This window comes from Pan paniscus, chromosome 1 (genome assembly GCF_029289425.2).
Source record: "Pan paniscus chromosome 1, NHGRI_mPanPan1-v2.0_pri, whole genome shotgun sequence".
In the NCBI taxonomy this organism is placed as follows: Eukaryota; Metazoa; Chordata; class Mammalia; order Primates; family Hominidae; genus Pan; species Pan paniscus.
Window position 1 is genome coordinate 57379084 of NC_073249.2, and position 18416 is coordinate 57397499.

The window sequence follows — 18416 nt, forward strand, 5'->3', positions numbered from 1 at the left end:
AAGGAGTGATGTAGAGTCATGCATTAGCTCTCTCTTTCCCTCTGCTTTTAGAAAATGAATTATTTAGTAGCAACTTTGTGTATGTCATTAAGATTAAATCTCTGTCAAAACTGTCCTGCAGGAATTCTAAATGGTCTGGGAAAATAGCTTTGGCATTAACAACATTGCTAGCTTTTTACATTAAAAATGTTGCTTTTTTCTGACATACTACTTTGTGTATTTATGTGGGGAGGGTGTGTGTGTGTGTGTGTGTGTGTGTGTGTGTGTTTGGAGGGCAAAATAAAAATTAACTTAAAAGTGGGTAGACATATATTATTCCATTAGAGATATGACATCATTTTTTTGCACATGCAAGTATTAAAACTTTTGGAGTGCCAGAGGATGAATGGGTATGATTTGTTAAAGTTGGATATATTGATAGATGATATATTTTTCTATTACATAAATTAAAATGAAGAAATGCTAAACTATGAAGTACTAAAGCCAGTAATATAGTTGTTTAAAATACCATAGGAATGGAATAAAACATATGATGAATTGGGATGTTATTTTTCTATTTCAATTTACAAAATTAGTTTAAAATAATTATTTAATATATATCAGATGTTGAATATGATTATGGCTGAAAGACAACTACTTTTATCATGGATGCCCTGTGCTCACACACAATAAAAATCTTACACCCATAGCTGCTAGTAAGTTTTATTTTCTTCCAGATTTGTTGTTTCCATTCTTTAGCTCATGAAAAGAAAAAGTCTAAAAGTTACTATTCTGAATTTCTACTTGAGAATTTTTTGTCATGATGAGAAAAGCCTTTTGATCTTCATATTCTCACAGTTATGATTACACAATGTTTTCTTCTGCATTCTACTTAGTCAACCATAATAGTAGCATACTTAGTCTTATTCAAGAAAACTGTAAAAATGTTAAATTATTTGCAAGCATTGCAGCTCTATTTAATTAAAATCTCACTTTACTCTTAGAATATTATAAGGAAATGTGAGGTGAAGGCAGTTTATAGAAATTTGGCATACTAAATATTATCAGGGAGCGGGATTTAATTCTTGATCTCATATCGCGATAAAGTCACATTGACTGGGTTTCCATACTTTATTAATTACTATTCTCATGAAACAGTTTTTGTTCGGACAGAGATGTTAACCTGTGTATTAGTTATGGCATCATACCTGTTTGTGTGTCTCATTGGTGCATAATCTTTCAATTAGTTAAAATTTAGTGTATATAATTTCTTCAAATGGTCATTGTAAAATAAATAGAAGCCCACAGTGTGAGGATATTTGGATTGTGTAGATACTGTGAAGGCTTTCTACCTGAAAAGAAATTCTGTTCTGATAGTCTTATACAAACAAACCAAAGCTCATTTAATTTGTAAAATAATAGACAAGTGATAACATTCATAATAGTAGTAGAAGTTATAATAATAGTTATCAAAATATCTTATATTTTATTAATAGTTTAATATAAATATGTATATGTATGTCTTTACAGATATGAAGAATTTCATGATAATTAAGTCAATGTTTATTGATGACCCAGGTGTTCAGAAGGGGAGAGGAACCCAAGAACTGGTGAGCTGCACTGAACACTGCCATGAAGTTAATTTCCACTCTTAACTCTGATAGTACTGGTCTAATTTTGTTTTCTCAGTCACATTTTTATTTACCCAATGTTAAAGGGGGAAATTTTCACCCTGAATTTTTCGAGAGAGTATGTAGCCTAAGAATCAGGCTCTATAGCAGATGGGTCAAAAAAAACCAGAGGTCCCTCTGCAGGGAAAAGAAACAGACAAACAAAGAAGAAACAAATAAACAAAACCAACAAACAAAACACGTGTGTGGTTGAAGTAACGGAATGAGGGATTCTGAAGGATAGGAAGCTGTAGAGTAGTTTATTATTTCTTAGGAAGAACTGTTAGGTTATGATGAAGTCGAGGGTGTGGTCATGGAAAAGGGTGAATAAGTAGAAAGGAAGTGAAGTTGTCTGGAAACAAGTAACCAAGATGATGAGAGATGTTGAAGAGCTGTAGACGTGAACACTATAGGCACCTAAGATGATGTCACGATTGAAAGAAGAAAGGACATAAGGAACAAGGATTTGAGTCTTAAAAGCCTCGAATGCCATGCTCAAGCAAGAATTATATTCAATGTCTCTCTTTGTTCTAGCTGAACACCGACTGCATTAGATACCAACCCTGACTATTTAAGTCTGTAATTTTAATGAAATATACCAATTCTTCCTCTTAAAAAAAGAATTGGACTCTATAATATTGAAAATAATATTTACATAAAAGGAAGAAAGCAAAATAATTTATTTATTGAGGTCAAAATGAAGTGATATATTAAAGTTGCAACATAAAATGTTAATTATTTTCTTAAAAGCCTCAGTTACATTTCATGAAAAAGACATTGTAAAAATGAGAGGCTACATCAGGATTTTCCAAGTTAAAAAAAGCAACCTTAAGACAAAAGCACCTTAGAGGCTTCACTATGGAGAGAGGGATAATTCCTATAATGTCAACATGGAATTTAGACTGTAATTGCTTTGCACTTCAAACTATGTGAACAAGTCTGATAAGGAGAGGGAAGTATATCCTATAGTTTTTTCTTGATGTGATAACAATGTGTAAATGTTTTTACTGTGCTTCATTTTTTTCTGTTTAGACAAAATTAAAAAAAAACAAAATTAATAAGGTTTAAAGTGGTATAAGAACATAGTTTTTTAGTTCAAATAAGAAATTCTGAGTTAATAATCTGATCCATTTTCTTACCCTCAGGTGACAAGTTAAAATAAAACCCCAAAGCCTATTCTATTTTTAGATTCTTTAAGACTATTTTGGAATTAATGTAATTTGGGGGTTACTTTTTACTCATGATTATGAAAAAAATCTAGTAAGTTCACCCTTATCAAGTAAAATCAGGCAAGAGAGCCTGGTGAAATCCTGTTTTTACAGTTATCATACATTAAGTAATTATGGTTTGGGACATAATTCTTTTCAATATTCATACATCTTTAGAACTTGTAATGCTCAGTGCTTGCTTTGAAGTTAAGAAAGCTCTGGGTTCAGTTAAGATGCCTAAAAAGTACTGTGAGAGTGTTAAATCAGAACAAAATTGGTGATAAAAGGGAAAGTAATAATAGGAAATATTCATTTTGTTTTGAAAGGTGCCCAGACAGTCATGTCAGGACAGCTAATATGCAATTGGTTTTGTATTCATGCTGTTCAATTACATGTGGGATCATGAAGAATTCCCACTGGCTCTGCTACATTTCTTTCCTATTATTGTTCTTATTTTAGAACTTTGGTTTCACTTTTAAAAAATGCATGAAATGCCCGCCTCAGAGCAAACTATCACACCCCATGTGTCTTCTATTGAAATAGCTGCAATTTACAGCATCTATAGATAAAGAGGTCAATTTGTTTTATATAATGTGCTATTATTCAGGAAATACCCTTGATTTTTAGATTCAGAACTTGAGGTTTCAAATATTTGCTGTTCACCTAATAGTGTACCCTGGATATATAACTGTCACCTGTTCCTGGAGTCGCTGCTGCCTTCTGGGTCCCCTGCTCATCATCTCTTGTATTCTCTTTCGCCCATCTTCTCCCCGGAATGTCAGTCCTGTCACTCCTGCATGCCACTCTTAACTACCAAGTGGATTGGAGAGAATGCCTTCCTTGTTAATGTGGAGATTCACACACCTTATAGAGAGATGCTAAATATAGATTAACACCTACATTATGCTTTCTTGTTGATATAGCAGAAGAATTAAAAATTCACAAGAGAAAATTTTCAAGAGAGAAACAAAATATGAACACTACGCACTTGTCTGAAATGTTTTGTGTCTGGAATATTTCATATTTGCAATTTTGTTCTCTCTTCTCAGGGATCTCTTGTCACTGAGATGAGCATTCTATATGAATGTTTTGTTTGAGTTAGCTAATATAATTATTTATTTACTAATTCTTATTTTATGAAAATTTCAAAGTGACATAAGTAATTAGCACAACAAATGTGAAGCATGCAGATAGAGTGCACAACATATTAACTGTCTTAGCTGAAATTCTAGATCTTTCTGTGTAGCTGAAATTCTACACCTTTCTGTGTCTTAAGTTTGTTTGTTTAATGCTAATGTATTGGTAACTACTAAAAAGCCTAACTAGTAATTGTTAAATAGTTAGTGACTGGATTTGTTCATATACATTGATCACATTCTCTGAATGTTAAAAATTCCTACAGCTAAAGGAAAAATCCAAGTAGCTATTCCACTATTATCCCATGGAAGGTGGGATGAACCCCGATACCAAATTTGGTCTAGATGTTGAGACTAATGACACCACACACACACTATGAAGGTATGTAGAGCTGAGCTACTTTCCTAAGGAGGATTTCTGGTGAAGGCAGCACAGGCTCCAAAGCTGGCCTGAGAGAAGGGACAGGCCAGGATTTTTTATTTTTATTGTGCTTTGAGGGTAGGTGAGGTGAAGTTTCCCAGGTTAAGTGGGGCCTTACATAGTTGGAACTTTCTACTGTCACTAAAGGAGGGAACCCACCTGGCTTTCTTATGGTCTGCCCAGATAACGGAGCAAGAGAGAAAATGGAAGAGATGGGATCTAAAGCTGTCTGAGGTCAAACACCAAAAATGGAGCCAAACTCTAAAATGATCTTTCTAAAACCAGTCCCTTGATAATGTCTCTTATCTCTGCCTGCACTGTCATCTTTAATTCTCTACCACCTTAGGCTGCTTTATTTATTGATTTTCATGGTGCAGGTCAAACCGACCAACATACAAGTGAGCCTTGGTTCATTATTTGCCTCTTCCAGCTGAAACTGTAGTCTCCCCAAAGCAAAGGTTATGCCTGTTAGTTTACTGTTGTATCCTCAGCATCCGGATACTGCGGGAAGAAAAATAGGCACATGATAATTTTTTGAAAATGTCTATCATGTTTACTAGACTATAAGCCCCATGAAGGCAAGACTATGCCAGTTTCAGCCATGGTTGATTTCAGTGACTCAGAGAGATGCTTCACACCTCAGTAAATATTGGTGGAAAGAATTCATTCTTTCAGTTACTTTAATACAGCACTTTGGCATTGGCTCTCCTGTATCTTTTACTTTCAATGGAGACCAAGCTATCTTTAGTGAAATCTTGTCTCATTTAAGTTCCAAAATACAGCAAGGACATGTTAACTGAATCTTGTTAATTTTTAATTAAATCCTGTTGATTTGTTGAAAAGTTTGGGTAGAGCAGCAACTTTATCAAAAAAGTAAAAATTGGGAACTCACTTCCAATGATGAAGTGATGCTAAAATTATAAACAATTTAGGGGTATGTAAACAGGACTATTCTTTTCTTCACAGAAAGCAACAGGAAATGTGTTAATTCCTGAAAAACTAGGTGAATTTTCAATTTAAAATCAATTATATAAACTACAGGACAGCACAATTGAAGTCAGGGAAAATCTAATAAATAACCTTCTGATAGAATATGTGTGCTTATAAATAAACCCAAATCCCCTCAACATAAATGAATAAATGTATAGATGGATAGATAGATAGAGAGATAGACAGAGAGATAAAAACAAGTAAATTAGATATTGCCATGCTTCTCAGTGTAAGCCACATGAGAATACAAAAGTTACTGCCTTAGGACTAAACAATAGTTTTTTGATTCATTAAATGTTCTGAGACTTAGGCTAGTTAATTTTAGTTCTTCTAAAACGTTCAGTTCACTCTGATTTAGTAACTGTTATTACAAAAGTGTCTAATATTCTGCAACTGTGCAATTATTTGGCTGACAAACTCCAAGATTGACTGCAATGCTGTCCCAGCCTCGAAAAAGTGGCTTAGCTTATACTCCTTCCTGGTGTCCAAACCTTAGGTTTGCTTTCATCTGCCTGCTTTTTACTAGCAAAGGAAGGTGGAACGGTACAGCTTTTCCAGAGTAGTCTGTTGCTCAGCAACCGGGCTTGTCCTCTTAGGAAACAGGTCAGGAAAAAGGAAGAGAGATGAGGGGGTTATTAAATGTTTGTCTGCCATCTCTGGTAAGGCAGATATCCTCTGAATGGAAATTGTTACAGACATATCTCCAACTCACGGGGAAACAAATTAATCTCATTAGGCAAGGGGTTAATATCTATTTGCTAGAAATACTGTTTCACCGTCACCTGGTGGGAAATTTTAGTAGCTGTCAATATTATAGCATGGTAAGATAAACAGCATTATATTTGGTAAGGTCCAGAATTTTAGTATAGTATGACTATCATCTCAAGGTCAAAGAAAAATCATTCCAGAATGACAAGAAAGAATGTTTCATTTTATATAGTAGACATTATTTAGTCATTCAGGACACTTTAAATATAACAAAATCTAGGTTATTTTTAATGACAAAAACTTACTGAAACATCTTCTATTTCTTACTTAAAAATACTGATTGATAGTATTTCTCAGGATATATTCTAAATACAAAACTGCATTGCAGAATCATGAATACCTCTAATTACAATTTTTGAGATAGGAAAATGCTTCTTTTAAATAAAATTTTCTTTTGTATTGTTAGGACTCTGAAAACGATACCCCAAAGTATGATGCTTTGGCCTGATGAGGACTTTGAGCTGAAGGACATTGGAAGGGCCTCAGAAGTGAAGTCTCTTCCTGATTCTTTCTTGCCTTTCTTTCCCCTGCTCCCCTTCCTTCCCCAAGGAAGGCCATAGAAACTGGAAATATTACTCTCTCCTTCCCCCATCTTTCTGTGTAGGAGCTGGCTGTAAAGAAATTATCTGACCTACCTTGTTTGCTGGTAGATTATAAGACCTTCATTCCAGAAGGGTCTTGCCTTATACCCGGGAGCAAGAAATGCCACACAAAGAGGCCAAGAAGAATCTGAACAGAAGGCCTTGCTGGGTTTTCGGCCTCAGTCTATTCCTTTAGCTCATACCCTTTTGTACAATCATATTTGCACATGGCTGTCCATTCTTCATCAAACCTAAGAGTAAAAATAGACATTTTTCCTTCAGTCTTTGGGTCTTCATTTCAGAAGGCTTCTGCTTCGAGAAAACATTTTGAATAAATACATTTGTTATTCTTTTCTCTTGTTAATCCGTCTTTTCTTACAGGAGTGTCAGCTGTGACCCCTATGATGGGTAAGGAAAGGTATCACACCTTTCTGCCCCTACAACACAACATATTCCATGATGTGAGCTTGTGTTAACTACATAGCATTTGGCAGATTTATAACCCTAAGGAATTAAAAATAAGAACAACATATGGGAAAGTAGAGACTGTGGAAAAAGGAAACTATGATTCTTTAAAAGCCCTCTCTTGATACTTCTCTTAAATCAAATTTTCTTTATGTGTACACACATACACACATCTCAGCTGGCATAATTATACACAATAAAAATCAACATTTATTTCCTATATTACTTGACTGGCACACTGTTTAAAGGAGACAATATGTTACTTCAGTTATTTTTCAGTTAAGTTCTTTTTAGTGCTGTTAGGAAAGTAGAGCTTATCAGTTTTAAGCTCAGGGTCAGAAATGAATATAAAGTTTTAGTCAAGCAAGATGAATAAGCTCTTGAGATATGCTATATAATGTTGTAATATAGTCAAGAATAATGTATTCTACACTTAAACATTTAGGAAGGTAGATCTTATGTTGAGTTACGATAATAAAATAACAAAATAAAATAAAATGTAGGGGATAGTTAATGGAAGGTGGAGTTTCCTCACAGGGAATAGCAAAGAGTCTACCCAGGACACTGTGGGTATTTATAAATATGTCTTGATATCTCTGCCAGAATCTAAAACTAGGTCTATGCATCTCTTTGTTTACAATTCATTTATTCATTCATTTACTATTCAGCTTTTAAAAGGCTAACAAGAAATATGAATAAATTAATTTAGCAATGATTTACTGCCTTTAATCTTGTTTTCTCAGTACACAATCTATTGGCTTTGAGAATTGAAGACAGCTAAGCAATTTAAAACCAATAGAAAAATATGGAGTGAGATTCAGCCCTTTCATATTCATGATGAACTCAATATATTACAAATCCAAAAATCAACCTCTATTTTACTTTGTATTCTGTAAAATGGGGTTTTAACATCATCTTACATCTTTAATGAAGTATTGGAGTGCTATATGAGATCTTACTTTTGAAATATTTTAGATCTTAGTTATAGCTAGTTATGTTATAATTAAAAATAATATTGTTCCATGACCAAAAGTTAATAATTTTACTCTTTAGGTATCACTGTATAATACACTCACATTTATATTTACATATATATTTTATGTATTTTGTAGTTTAGCTTAAGTAGTTATGATTTTTAATAATGGAAAATTTTTATCACAAACACATATTATGTGTGTTTATATCTATCTATCTGTCTATCTATCTATCTGCCATGACCCTGTGGATTTAGCTCAACAGGTTATAATTGTTATACTTTTGGTTAATATCTCTATCTCTGTATTTATATTTAGAACTGGAACATTTCCAGTCACGTCATTTTTACTCCTACTTTTTGGGTCTCGTACTTGCAGTAAAACCCCTGAGAATCAGAGAGCAGAGGCATTCTATCCACTTCCAAGACCATTATATGAACCCCTGTATTATTGCTTAACTTTTATCACTAAAATATAGAGGCCACATTCTACGTGAGGGATGACATTCCTCATAATTCCCAAAATTTAAGACTGATTTTCCATAGATATTTATATTTTAACATGATCTGGTTGAATTTAGCTGGGGAACAAAAATGGCAAAAATATGTTATATTATTTAGGCACAATGGACTTTTAAAAAAAATAAAAAAAAACAAGGCAAAGTCAGCTAACTTTGCAGCGATTTTGAACCTATGGAATCTCTTGCTTTATAAGTTTCTTCACAACTGTAATAGACTAGCAGTGTATCAAACAATTTGCATTTAAACGTGATAATAAGGAAAAAGAGATTCTTTAAAATATAAAGCTCAGATCAAGAATAAATTGTACATGCAAATGTGCTGATTTATATGCAGAGGATGAATTCTAACAGTGGGGCAAGTAAAGAAATTAAGGCTAACGCTTTTCCTGAGTGCCCAGTAATGTTGAATTACAATTGAATACCTATAGAAATGAATGTGACATCCAAATGGTTACCAAATGAATATATTATGCTCTGTGATGGTTCACTGAATTCTAAACGAGTTCAGGATGATAATATACCAAGAGGTGCTGAAGTACTTCAGACACACTCAGTCAAATGTGTGTGTGGTTAAATAAAAGTCCACGGAAAGTTCCTTACATAAAATTAGTTTTTCCTATTCAGAGGGAAATTAGAGCAATTTATTTTTTCCTTATAGTCTCATCACAAGTAGAAGTTTAATAAACTCACTTTTGTTTTTAGAGAAACTTGCAATTTGAAAGTTACTTTGCAATGCTTTGGAACCATAATGCACTAAACTTGTGATCTTGCCTTTAGTGTGCCCTACAGCATTACGTATGCTAACTTCTCTGTTTAATATGAAAATAAGTAGTCACCTGTATAAGTGAACTAATGGCAGGACACTCTCTGCTACCAACTGGCTTTCTAGGGTACTGGGGAATTGTGACATTTTGATTAGTTATATTATTAGTTTTTTTTTTTTTTACCATGTTTATATAGGAAATAGTAAATGCTGTAAAATTATATTACAATAAAATACTTATATTCTAAGTTCCTACTCCTTTTGAAAACACTGAATTTATGTTGATAGAATTAATTTCAAGGAGTAAACTTAGAGTGGTCCCTCTGAAGATGATTTCTCTGGGGTGGGATCTGTCCTCTAAGAGTAGTTCGGAGGAGCAGCTGCCTAGACCAGAGGTTCCCAGCGAGTTATAACTCCTGTTCAATTACTGAAGCAGAAGACAGGGCTGAGTCAGAGAAGAAAGCAGAGAGGAGCCTGGAATGGAATCTATTTCTTGGGGCTCCTGGAGAGAAAGATAAGGACACATTTAGCAGGCAGAAAAGGGCTCTTATGTTCCTCTCATGTCTTTCGCCAAGGAATCAAATCCAATAATTCATAAAATATTATGAATTCTGATTCTGCCATTTACATACTATGAAGTCTTAGGTCATATCACCTCTCTAAACTCCAGTTTTTCAAGCTGTAAAATGGGGTGAAGGTTAGATTGTTGGGCAATTGAAGATATAACAAAAACATTTGTAAAGCAAGTGGTATGGGTATTATTGAACCAATTCATAGTTGTTGTTATTCTTATTCAGTTGGGTCTCCCAAGGATCCAGTGCTCTAGGACTTGGCTTTCCAGACTTACTGCATAGTACAAATGCCTTGAGTTGCTGTTCTTCCCATGCTTGAATCCCTCCAATGATCTTCTATGCCCCCATTTTATCCTACTCCCTATTTCATTTCCATCTGTTAGCCCACTGAGATTCTTTCCATTCTTCCTACAATCAAGTCCTTTGCCTCAGAGTCTTTACACCAGCTGTCTCTTGATCTTCAAATGGTCAAGCCCTTCTTGTGTTCTTTTTTTTATTTTTAAAAAATTATTTTACTTTAGGTTCCAGGATACATGTATAGAACGTGCAGGTTTGTTACATAGGCTGGCAAGGCTGTGGAGAAAGAGGAACGCTTTTACACTGTTGGTGGGAATGTAAATTAGCTCAACCATTGTAGAAGACAGCGTGGTGACTCCTCAAGCATCTAGAACCAGCAATACCAATTGACCCAGCAATCCCATTACTGGGTATATACTCAAAGGAGTGTACATCATTCTATTATAAAGGGACATGCACAGGGATGTTTATTGCAGCACTATTCACAATAGCAAAGACATGGAACCAATCCAAATGCTCATCAATGATAGACTGGATAAAGAAAATGTGGTACATATACACCATGGAATACTATGCAGCCATAGAAAGGATGAGATTATGTCATGCAGGGACATGGATGAAGCTGCAAATGTTCTTAGTTTAAATATTTTACCCTCTGCTAGGTCTTCCCTGAGTAACCAATCTAATTATAAAATTATGAAAACATTTTCTATCAAATCATCCTATTTTAATTGTCTTCTAGCAATTATCATTTCTTAAAATATTCTTGTTTGCTGCATTGATTGACTCTTTTTCCCTCCAATAGAATGTAAGCTCCATGAAAGCAGGGCCTGGTTGATCTTGTTCACTTCTGTATCTGTTCTACCTGCTATGGTGATGGAACATACAAGATACTCAGTACACATTTGTTGGGATGAATACATTTCTAATGTAAGGTGGCTGTGATGTTAAATTTGCATTGTCTAAGTGTATGGAAAATTCTCTCCTCTGTGCAGACAGTAATCCCTTACCCATTTGAAGTAGGTATTTCGTTTTCTTTAGGATATTCTGAGGACATTTTGCTGTCAACTGGAAACTGAATGCTAATACTCTTCTCCTTTTTCTCCTCCTTCTCTTTCTTTTTCTTCATTTTCTCAGTGACCCATGACCAGATTTACCTTAGTATGTCATGAAACTCAACGGAAATTTCCCCATTCAGTGTTAGTGTAGAATATAAGTAGCTTGAGATTCCAGTCAACAAAGAATAAATTTTAAAATATGATGCTGTGACTTCAGGTTTCTGTGCAGGGCTCTTAACAAAAGTATTGAGCTTCATGTCTGTCCACTGAAGAAGACAGCATCATCGAATAAAAAGACAAAAATCATTTTCAGCAGACCTTTAATATGACCTCTCTCTTTTTAAAGGGACACATGAAAGCTGTCCAAATAAATGACATGGGCCCTTCACCAGTCATAGTCTTCAGAATGTGGTAGTGGAAATCTGCCGAAATCCTAAAACTGAATGAGGAGAGCTGTTTACCTGAAACAAGCATTTTATTTTATTCTCTGAATTTCAACTGACTAACTTCCAAGGACAACTGATTCAGATAATCACATATTATTAAATCTTCATATTGAATATAAATTAAAAAGTATCTGGTATTTGCTAATGAGAGAAAGCAATCTCCCCACTCTTTTTCCTTTTAATAAAAAGTTAGAGAGGCGCTGTATGAGTGGTCTGCCCTGAGAGCCTTCTTGCTCTCTCCATTCTGCTCTCGGCCTCCACACGATTCTTAAAGAGTTTCGCCTCCCAATGAATGATAGATACTCTGTTCTTCTTCTCTCCTGTGCTTTCTCTCCCCTGTGATCTTAAAATCCTTTTTTTCTTTGGAATGCTTCTTCCACTGCAGAGTGGAGGGATGTGATAGCTTCCAAAATTATGGAACCAGAACATTTCTGCCATAATCTACCCCTGCTTCCGTTAATAATTTTTTTTTTGGGGTTCTTGTGCTGACAGTTAAACCCCTAAGAAACAGAAAGCAGACACGTTCTATCCTCTTCAAGAACTATTTTCTGACCTCTTGTGTTATCTGCTCAGTGCCCATCACTACAATATAGAGATGCCACAATGTATGTGAAGAATGGCGTTCCTCAAGACCCACCTGCTAAATAAATCACACCAAACAAGTTTAACAGTAGTAAGTTAATTTTTTCATTTTTTTAAATTTAAGATTCAAGGGGTACATGTGCAGGTTTATTACCTGGGTATACTGTGTGATGTTGAAGTTTGGGCTTCTACCGATACCATCGTCCAAGTAGTGAACATAACACCTGACAAATAGCTTTTCAACCCTTCATCCCTCTGTCCCTCCCTCCCCACTTTTTGAATTCCCAGTGTTTTTTTCCCCATCTTTGTGTCTGTGTGGACCCAGTGTTTAGTACCCACTTATTAATGAGAATATGTGCTATTTGGTTCTCTGTTTCATTGTTAATTCGCCTAGGACAATGTCCTGGAGCTGCATTCATGTTGGTACAAAGGCCATGATTTTATTCTTTTTGTAGCTGCACAGTATTCTGTGGTGTATGTGTACCACATTTTCTTATCCAATCTACCGTTATTGGGTACCTGAGTTTATTCCGTGTCTTTGCTATTGTGAATAGCGTTCTGATAAACACACAAGTGCATGTGTCCTTTTGGTAGAACTATTTATTTTCCTTTGGGTATATGACCATTAATGATATTGCTGGGTGGAATAGTAATTCTATTTTTAGTTTTCTAAGAATCTCCAAACTGCTTTCTACAGTGGCTGAACTAATTTGCAATCCCACCAACAGAATCTAAGTGGTCCTTCTTTTTCTCCGCAAGCTTGCCAACATCTGTTTTTTTTTTTTGTTAATTTTTTATTAATAGCCATCCTGACTTGTGTGAGATGGTATCTCGTTGTGGTTTTGATTTGCATTTGTGTTTTTGTATGTTTGTTGTCTGCTTGTATGCCTTCTTTTGAGAAGTTACTGTTCATGTCCTTTGATGGGATTATTTTAAACGGGATAATTTGTGTTTTCTTTTATTTTCTTGTTAACTTCTTTAAGAACTTTATGAATTCTGGACATTAGTCCTTTGTCAGATGCATAGTTTGCAAATATTTTCTCCCATTCTGTAGGTTGTCCGTTTACTCTGTTGATTGTTTCTTTTGGTAATATATTCTACTAAAAGAAAAAAAATGAGTTGGGCGTGGTGGCACGTGCCTGTAGTCCCAGCTACTTGGGAGGCTGAGGCAGAAGTTCCTGCTTAATTAGATTCCAATTTTTTTGTTTGTTTTTGTTACATTTGCTTTTGAGGAGTTGGTCATAAATTATTTGCCTAGGCCAATATCTGGAAGAGTATTCCCTAGATTTTCTTCTAGGGCATTATAGTTTGAGGTCTTATATTTAATTCTTTAATCCGTCTAGGGTTCGTTTTTGTATGAGGTGAGAGCTATGGGTCCAGTTTCACTCACTCTCCTTCATATGGTTAGCCAGTTTCCCAGTACCATTTGTTGAATGGTGTTATTTTTGTCAACTTTGTTAAATGGTGTTGTTTATTTTTGTCAACTTTGTTAAAGATCAGTTGGTTGTATGTGTGTCTTTTTTTTTTTTTCAGGGGTCTGTATTCTGTTCCGTGTCTATCTATTTTTGTACCGGTGCCATGCTGCTGTGGTTAGTGTACCCTTGTGGTATAGTTTGAAGTTAGATAATGTGATGCCTCTGGCTTTATTCTTTTTACTTAAAATTGCCTTGGCTATTTGGGGTCTTGTTTGATTTTATATGAATGCTAGAATAGTTTAGAAATCAGGAAGAGAACACAGACCAAATCTGGATCCCCAGATCTACTGAAACAAAGGGCAGGGATTTGTTAAGAACTAGGGTGGAGGAAAGTAAAAGTCATCTGTGTTTGCTAATTGACCTTACCAAGTGGAAAATAAAGTTTTCCTTATCTTTGTGATAGGAGGTAATTTTACGACTTGGAACAAGGTGCCCACCAACGTTAGGCTCCTACCCTCCCATAGAGACTGGGAGGTGAAGGTGCTATCGATGATTACATTTCAAAGGGATGGCTCCCAGGTCCTTGAGAAAGACATTCCTGGGTTGTAAAACTGACAAGAGGCAGCCGGGCATGGTGGCTCACGCCTGTAATCCCAGTGTTTTGGGAGGCTGTAGGCGGGCAAATCATGAGGTCAGGAAATTGAGACCATCTTGGCTAACATGGTGAAACCCCATCTCCACTAAAATACAAAAAAAAAAAAAAAAATTAGTCGGGCGTGGTGTCATGCCCCTGTAGTCCCAGCTACCCGGGAGGCTGAGGCAGGGGAATCACATGAACCCAGGAGGCGGAGGTTGCAGTGAGCCGAGATCCCGCCACTGCACTCCAGCCTGGAGACAGAGCAAGACTCCATTTTAATAATAAATAAATAAATAAATAAATAAACCAGACAAGAGGCTTGTAAAAACATTACCTTCTCAAAGAGGCAGAGAAAGCATTTACAATTACAAGATGTTTTCCAAGTAAATGCTCTAAGAAAAGGGAAGTCAGGGTCTAGAGTCTAAAGTCAAGTAAAGCTGAGGGGAATGTTAAGGCCCTCTTGGTCATCAAACATAAAACTAATTTCCCTTAGGACCACCTAAACTTAGGGGCACTTTACAATGAGAGATTGCTTGTATTTTTCCCATTTGCCTTGCTGACATGTCGTCCTTTTGGCTAGTTTGAAGGTTTGCCTGGCCTAATGGTATATTTATTTTCTCATCTTTGTCTCTAAAATGTCACAGAGTGTGCTTTCCTAAGTTAACAGCACAGTAAGTCATGCAGGCTCTTTGACCATCATCACGGTGTTTTCTTTATATTAATTTGTATTCCAAAGGTATTGATTTTAATCATTTATTTTCCAGCACCAGCACTACCACTTGATGAATACTTGCATGATATTATTAGAATTTTAAAGAAGATGTAGGTGACTTTATGATAAAGTACTAGCACGGGGTAATCAAAATCAACTGTAGAAGTTCCTATGTGTGTAAATAACAGCTTGAATCACAAGATACTGTAAAACTTTAGAAGTGGAGATTTCTGTTTACCAGCAAAAGTACTTCCTCCATGAGAACCCTACACTTTAACAGACTTTATAATTCATATGCCTGTCAGCCCTGCAATTTTTTTATTATTAACTGGATCATAAAATTATTTCACATTTGTATCATTTCAAACGTTCTCATGAAATTGCTTAACAATATTAATCAATAGCGAATTGTGGGGCCAAACTTTAATTTGCAAATAGCAAATTTGCACCTTAGTTAGCAATGGCTACAATTTTAGCCAGGTAAATTTTCAAAGAACAGATGATCTAATGGCTTAGGGTCAAGTACATGAATGCTTGATAATATGTACTCACAATAGTTTATAACATTTTTATCTGAGTCATCTTTGCAAATATCAATGTGCCAATAATGATGGTACCTGGGCAATAGTTGAGGGGACATTATTGTCTTCATTTACCTGCCAAATGTGCAATCAAGATGCTCATCTTTTAGATGGCTGTGAAATCTTTTCTTTAATGTTCAGTTATTTCCAATTTTATGACCACTATTTTATTTCATAGGACATTTTAATTAAATTATTAATCACAATAATGAGGTGTGATGTTACATTCTAATATTTAATGAAGATCTGACATGACTTGAATGGTTCTTGTGTTGTTGTTTAATTGATCGATCATGTCTCCTCAGCACAAGAGGTTACAGTTGATATACTTTTTACAATAGCAGTTATAGCAAAGAATGCAGACATTGACTTCATAAAATATATATAAAGAAAATGAACAATGTCTGCTCTGCACCAAGTTTGGTGATAAAACAGTAGAGTTCTGAACTTATGACAACTATATGGAACAATGCTTTTGTCAATAATAAGTATGTTATTTTATTCTTTTAGTTTCAATTAAAAATTTATGAAAGCTATGAAATATATTGGCATTAAGTATATTTCAAACATGAGTAGCAATAAAAGAAGATGAAAAACAGGAAATGTTACCAAATTGTTTAACGTGTAGGAAGTTTTAGATCATGGTGAATATTTAATCTGAGTGCAGCCAAATTTTTTGCCATTAGAAGTAGCTTTATTCATTGTAACTCCCTTTTACAACAAGGTTATCATTTAAAAATAAAGGATTTTATTATCTATCAGAAATACACAAGAATTTGTGGAAGCTCAGGTTAAGGTCAGGGTTAAGGTTAGCTATAGAAGGTGACACCCCGTATTTTGCTTTTTCCTGCTGATTTGGCATTTAAAAGGACAATTAAGCAATGTCTAAATCTTACTCTTTCATGCGTGAGGTATGTATACAATGGGTTTCTCAAATTCAGATATGAAGCTCCCCATCCATCTCCTCCACACCTCTTCCCCTTCTGCTCTCTGTGTTCTGGAAATAACCTGGAAGAGACTCTGGCTCTTCATGAGAAAATTTTAATTATTATTTTTTACACTATTTCCTTTAAAAAATGTAAGCGCATTCTGAATTATCTGGATAATTATGTTGTAACTGCATATAGTTAGGCCTTTTGGAGCCCATATCTGTTTTATTGTTATTATTATTCATTTTGGGCAGTGACTCAACATAAAATTTACCATCTTAACTGTTTTTAAGAATACATATATGGTGTTAACTATATGCATATTGGTGTGCAACAGATCTCTTGAACTTTTTCATCCTGAAAAACTAAAAATCTATACCCATTGAAAAACTCCCCTCTGATGGTTGATTTTAGGCATCAGTTCTGCTGGATTAAGGGATACCCAGATAGCTGGTAAGGCGTTAATTGTTCTCAATGCTTTGATAGGAACTGAGCTCATCTCTTTTCTGCTGAAAGGCAGGCCCAGGTGATTTGTCTTTTGGTGAGTATGAGGGGCTGCCCCAGGTGTGTCTATGAAGGTGTTTCTGGAGGAGATTGGCAATGGGGAAAATCTGCCCTCAATGTGGGCGGGTACGATCTGTCTGGGGTCCAGGATGGAACAAAAAGGTGGAGAAAGGGCAAATTCTTGCTCTCTTTTCCAGAGCCAGAATGCCCTCTCCTGCTCTTGGATTTCAGAACTCCTGACTCTGTTCTTTAGATTCTGGGACTCACAGCAGTGGCCCACTCAGGCCCTTGAGACTTTGGCTTCGGACTAAGAGACCATTGGAATCTGTAGTTCTGAGGCCTTCAGACTTGACTTGGATTGAGCCACGCTTCTGGCTTCCCCGTTTCTCCGGCTTGCAGACGGCTCATCGTGGGACTTCCCTGTTTCCATAATTGGGTGAGCCAATTCCTCTAATAAATCCCTTTTCATATATCTCTCTCTACATATAACTTATTCGTTCTGTCTTTCTGAAGAAGCCTGATTAAAACATCCCCCTTTCCAATTTCCTGCCAGCACTTCCTGGCAAGCACTGTTCTACTTTCTGTTTCTAAGAGTTCGACTATTTCAGATACTTCATATAAGTCGAATCATACAGTACAGTCATATGCCACATAACTATGTTTTAATCAATGCCACACTCTAATCTTAAGGGACCATGTTTATATATATGCTATATATATATATATATATATATATATATATATACTCTCTCTATGTATTTTTATGTATATGTATGTAAACCATGGTCCCTTAAGATTATAATGGAGCTAAAAATGAATGCCTAGTGATGTCATAGCTGTCATAATTTTACAGTACAATGCATTACTTATATGTTTGCAGTAATGCTGATGTAAATGAACCTACTGCACTGCCAGTCACATAAAATTATAGCACATATAATTAAGTACAGTGAATAATACTGGATAAAATTAATAAATGACTATGTTACTGGCATGTATTTACTACAATATACCTTTAATGTTATTGTAGAATGTACTCCTTCTACATATAAAAAAAATTAACTGTAAAACAATGGCAGACAAGTCCTTCAGGAGGTATTCCATAAAAAAAATTAACTGTAAAACAGTGGCAGACAGGTCCTTCAGTAGGTATTCCAGAAGAGGGTACTGTTATCATGGGAGATGACAGCTCCATGCGTCTTATTGCC